Consider the following 6,091-nt stretch of genomic DNA (forward strand, 5'->3'; position numbering starts at 1 on the left):
CCCCTCCCTTGTCACCAGAGAGCACACAGGATTGACTTACACAGTCACAGGGACTTAGAGGAAGGGAGTGAAAGGGGAAAATTGAAAGACTGAGCATGTACCCAATATAGTCAGAGAGCATACACACACACACATACACATGAGTACACACACACACGAGTATACACGAGTACACACACAGGAGTACACACACACAAACACACATAAGTACACACACAAGTATACACACATAAGTATGAACACACACAAGTACACACACAAACACACAAGTACACACACACAAGTATACACAACATGAGTATACACTCACACAAACACACATGAGTACACACACGTAAGTATACACACACACAGAGCAGAGTAGGCACCTGTGGGGAAGTCGGATCTGTTTTGTGCCTCTAAGCTGTAATGCCAGTAAGTCTGTGATTTTGCTTCAAATGTTTCCATCTCCCTGGCCACAGTGATTGGTCTGCTCCAAACTGGCCACTCAGAGCCACTTCCCAAGATGTTTGAGTTTACAAACAGAAGATGTGAACCAGGGAGCTGCAGGTGCCACCATTCCAGGGCCACAGAAGCAGCTAGCCTGAGAGAATATCACCAACATGCAGAGACATGTGGGAATCCAACAGGAAGAGTAAGGAAGCATCCCAGCCCAGGTATCTTTTGGCAGCTGACCCCTGGCCTTCCTGGTTGGGCTGAACACACCCACACATTCTCCTCATTGCCTGAGCAGTCCATTGTGGGTTTCTGGCTCTTGGAACAAAATGATTCCAACCAACCAGGCCCTGGACACACTGTGTGCTGGAGATTGTACTCAGCCCCAGGCCTCAGAGGAGAGAGGATTCAGACAAAGCCAAGAGAGTAGGAGAGCTGAGTTCCAATGGACAGGGAGAAGTTCCCATGTAGACAGGAGGGGGGGATGCATCCTGATCAGAGGACATGGCACTCAGGGCACAAGTGAGTCCCCCAAGTGCTGGAAAACAGGAGCCTAGGCAGAGAGGAGATGAATAATTGATCCAGATGGGAAAGACACCATTCTGAGGATCTTATGATGGGGCGCTGTGGGGGATGACCCTCAAAAGAGAAGAGGGGCAGAGGAAAAGGAAGGAATATGGCAGCCAGACCTACCCAAGCCCTGACTCAGCCCCTGATTTGCCACCAAGCCCTAGGCAGGCTGCTTCGGCCATCTGAGGCTCAGTGTTCCCATCTGTGAAATGAAATCAGAAATCAAATGAGATTACGGATAAGAAAAGTGCTTGGTAAATGCTGTTTACCTACTCAGTTGAGGGCATGGGGTTGTTACAAGCAAGATAATGGTGCGGGAGACCCGAGGCATGCTGCCTCCCTGCTCTGGCCTCAGAGTCCTCAACTGCCTACTCTGCTGTTGTCAGCAAATATGTGTCACATGCACTGTGCCAGAGATATCAGACAAGGTCCCTGTCCTCAGTGGGCTTACACTGCAGGTGATAAGTAAGTAGAAGTAGACACAAATAAAGAACTAGGTGATTCAGGCCATGGTAAGTGCTAAGTAGAAAATAAATCTGGGCAAGGGTTCCAGAGTGACAGGGAGGTGAGCCCCATCCGCGTGGTCAGGGAAGGCCTTTCGAACATGGTAGCCTTTGAGCTGAGACCTGAATGGAGCAAGAGAGTGAGTGGGTGTGGGAAACTGAGGCCCACGACCACCAGTCCCCTAGCAGACAACTGAGCCCTGGGGCATCCCGGGGTCTGGGCTGCACACTGAATACAGGGAAATGACGGTGCCCCAATCCCACAGGAACACACTGGTGAGTGGACATTAGATAAGCAGATTATTGAAAGTCACATAGTGTTGCTGTCATAGAGAGAGGGGCAGCAAGAAGCCCCATGGGCCAGTGGGAGCCCAGGGCAGGAGGAACCTCACCCAGTCTATGAGGGAGGGCTTCCTGGAATAGGTGAAGAAGTATGCTCTGAAGGACAGAGGAAAGAGCAGGAGCAAGAATCGGGAGATGACAACTGGAACGAACTCCACAGGGACGGCCACATTCATTCTGGCTGTGGACTGAACTGTGTCCCCTTCAGATGTCATATGTTGAAGCCCTTGCCCCCACTGTGACTGCCTTTGAAGACTGGGTCTATCAGGAGATAATGAAGGTTAAATGAGGTCATGGGATGGGCCCCGATCCCATAGGATTCGTGTTCTCCTAAGAAGAGGCACCATGGTGGTATGCGCCCGTGGTCCCAGCTACTCAGGAAGCTGAGGTGGGAGGATCCCTTGAGCCCAGGAGCTCAAGGTTGCAGTGAGCTATGATGGCGCCACTGCATTCCAGCCTGGGCCACAGAGCAAGAGCTTGTCTCTAAACAAAAAGAATGAGAAGAAGAAACACCAGAAAACTCACTCTCTTGCTCTCTAACCATGCACAAATAAGAGGTCACGTAGAGACACGGCAAGAAAGCAGCTGTCTGCAGCCAGGAAGAGAGCCCTCAGCAGAACCTGCACCTGCCAGCACCCTGATCTCAGACTCCCAGTCTCCAGAACTATGAGAAAGTAAACGTCTGTTGTTGAAGCTGCCCAGTCTATGGCAGCCTGAGTAGACTGACATCACACATCACCACCCAGAAAGAGCAGCTATTTGTATCCCCACTTTACAGATGGGGAAACCAAGGCCCAGAGATAATACATGACTTGCCTGTGATCCCACAGCTGTAAGTCAGAGTTAAGACTGGAGCCCAGGCCATCTCCCTCCACCACCCATACCTGACATTCCCACACTGCGCTTCCTGCACGGTGGACAGTGTCTGCCTGCTCACAACTGGGACCGCTACCTCCTCTGCTTTCTCTGTAGCCCTAGCCCTAGCTCATGGGAGGAGCAGCAGGGCCATATTTGAGTTTCAGAGCACTGCTCAGGGGGTCAGAAGGCAGGGGCAGATTCTTCTGGAAGAGGTCGGAGGTTTCCCAGCCAGAGCAAAACTGGGATGAGAACCTGGGGTTCCTCCCACCTCTCTCCCAGACCTGTGAATGTCCCTCCCTTGGGGAGCTGGAGAGCCAGCCCGAAGGCGCCTGCTCCATGGGAGGACCTACCCCTAAGCCTGGATGCCTCATCTCCTGCAGCTTTGGAATTCTAGCCCCTACCTCCACCATGCCTTCCTCTCATGGGCCCCCATCTCTCCCCAGCCTATCCAGCTCCTGACAACCAGCCCTAAAACCTCCTTAACTGAGGGTCTATGTCTGCTGGGGTGTTTGGTTAGAAGACATTTAAGCAAATCAGAGGGGATCCTCAAGGGAGCCTCAGCCCCTCCCCAGGGCCCCTCCTAGCCTACTCAGCAAAGGGGCATAAAAACAACTCTTTAAAAACTTAGCCAGTGCAGTGGCATACACCTGTGGTGCCAGCTACTCAGGAGGCTGAGGCAGGATGATGGCTTGAGCCCAAGAGGTCAAGGCTACAGTGAGCTAGGATTGCACCATTGCCCTCCAGCCTGGGCAACAAAGCAAGACCCTGTCTCTGAAAAGAAAAAGAAAAAATTTAATCAGAAAACTAAAACAACTCTGATGTCCACTGACAGATACATGGATAAACAAAATGTGGTGAGCCTGTGTGTGTGTGTGTGTGTGTGAGTGTGTGTGTGTGTCTACATATACACATATACAGTAGAATATGATCCAGCTTTAATAAGGAAGGAAATTCCGACCCATGCTACGACATGGATGAATACCACAGACACTAGTCTAGATGAAACTAGCCAGTCACAGAAGGACACATACTGTCCTTCCAGCATATGAGGTCCTTAGAGCAGTCGCAATCCTAGAGACAGAGTAGAATGGTGGTCTCCAGGGGCTGGGGGTGGGGGATGGGGAGTTAGTGTTTCATGGGGACAGAGGTTCAGTTTGGGAAGATGAAAGAGTTCTGGCTGGGCACAGTGGCTCATGCCTGTAATCCCAACAATTTGGGAGGCTGAGGTGGGTGGATCACTTTTTGGTCAGGAGTTCAAGTCCAGCCTGGCTAAAATGGGGAAACCCCATCTCTACTAAAAATACAAAAAATTAGCCAGGCGTGGTGGTGGGTGCCTGTAATCCCAGTTACTTGGAAGGCTGAGGCAGGAGAATTGCTTGAATCCGAGAGGCAGAGGTTGCAGTGAACAGAGATTGCGCCACTGTACTCCAGCCTGGGTGACAAAACAAGACTCTGTCTCAAAGAAAAAAAAAAGTTCTGTGGATGGATGGTGGTGATGGTAGCACAACAATGGGAATATACTTAATGCTACTGAATTGTACATGTAAAACTGGTTAAGATCGCCAATTTTACGTTATGTATTTTTTACCACTATAAAAAAATGCAAAGCAAAACCCAGCACTGACTCCGGGCAAGGGTGGGAGGGAAGGAACTGGGCTTATGGGAGCATTAGGGATAGCTGGGACTGGGTGGGTGGTCCCAGGCCCAAACTAGTGAGGGGATCCCACTTGCCTGCTGAGTGAAAAGGGTGAAGACTTGAGAGTGCTGTGAGCTGCAAAGAGACTGGGTTCTAGAAGGGAGAGGAGTCCATGCACACAGACCACAGGGGGACCTGGGCCTGTCACTTCCCCTCTGAGCCTGGTCAAACACGGGAGTCAACATTTACTGGGCAGCCTGCAAGGGCCAGACAGAGCACTCTGTGCTGTGATGCTCGGCGAGTCTCATCCCCACAGGAACCTGAGAGGTGGGAACTGTCACAATCCCCACTTCACAGAAGAGGAAGCCAAGGATCTGAGAGGTGAAATGACCCGCTCAGTTTACACAGCAGAAATTTGGGAAGGCTGAGAGTCAGTCTGGAATCCGTACTGTTCACTGTTCTGCTCTGCCTCCCAGGCTGGAAGCTTCCAGCAGTGGAAGGGCCTGAAGGCTGGTTCCAGGGCACAAACTGGCATGTAGCCTTCATGTCCCCTCAGAAATATGGCCCACAGAGACACATGACAAGCTAAGTATCACTTCCTGCCACTGGGGAGTGAGCGGGGGACCTAGCCCAATGCAGCAACTTTACAGTGAAACTGCCCTGGGAGTGGCCCGCGCTACCTAGGTGGCCCCAACTTCTCCATCTGTGCTTCTTGGCATGCCTCCCTGGCCACAATTGATTGACCTATGTCCAACTGACCCACGTTGGACCAATCAGAGTCCTTCCCTGGGTTTTTGCACTGTAGCTGAGGGAGCCATTCAACCATCTTTAATGGTGGGAGTTGTGAACAATGGGAGACAGTAGAACCTGCATGAGGAGGCACTGAAGCTGGTGTTCAGGAGAAGCAAAGACAAAAAGAGCTAGTATTATTGGGGTTTGATTGTAGATAAATTGAAACCCCAAATTACATGGCTTGAACAAGATGGAATTAATTCTTCTCTGAGGTAGATGGTCCCAGGCTGGTATGGCATCAGGACTGTGTTAGTCCATTTTGCGTTGCTACAAAGGAATACCTGAGACTGGGTAATTTATAAAGAAAAGAGGTTTATTTGGCTCACAGTTCTGCAGGCTGTACAAGCATGGCACAGCATCTGCTCAGTTTCTGGTAAGGCCTCAGGGAACTTATAATCATGGCAAAGGTGACAAGAAACAGGGTTGCACATGGCAAGAGAGGGAGCAAAAGAGATGCCAAGATCTTTTAAACAACCAGTTCTCACATGAACTAACAGAGTGAGAACTCACCACCAAGGAGATGGCACTAAGCCATTCATGAGGGATCCACCCCCTTTACCCAACACCTCTCTCCAAGCCCCACCTACAACATTAAGGATCATATTTCAACATGAGATTTGGAGGGGCACACATCCAAACCATATTATTTTGCCCTTGGCCCCTCAAATCTCATGTCCTTCACACACTGCAAAATACAGTCATCCATTCCCAATAATTCCCAAAAGTCTTAACTCATTCCAGCATCAACTCAAAAGTCCAAAGTCTCATTTGAGATTCAAGGCAAGTTCCTTATACCTATGAACCCATAAAATCAAAATTAAGTTATTTACTTCCAAGATACAATGGTGGTACAGGTATTGGGTAAATATTTCCATTCCAAAAGGGATAAATCAGCCAAAAGAAAGCAGCAACAGGACCCATGCAAACCTGAAACCCAGAAGAGGAGACATTCAAC

Source organism: Rhinopithecus roxellana, chromosome 1 (assembly GCF_007565055.1).
Source record: "Rhinopithecus roxellana isolate Shanxi Qingling chromosome 1, ASM756505v1, whole genome shotgun sequence".
Lineage (NCBI taxonomy): Eukaryota > Metazoa > Chordata > Mammalia > Primates > Cercopithecidae > Rhinopithecus > Rhinopithecus roxellana.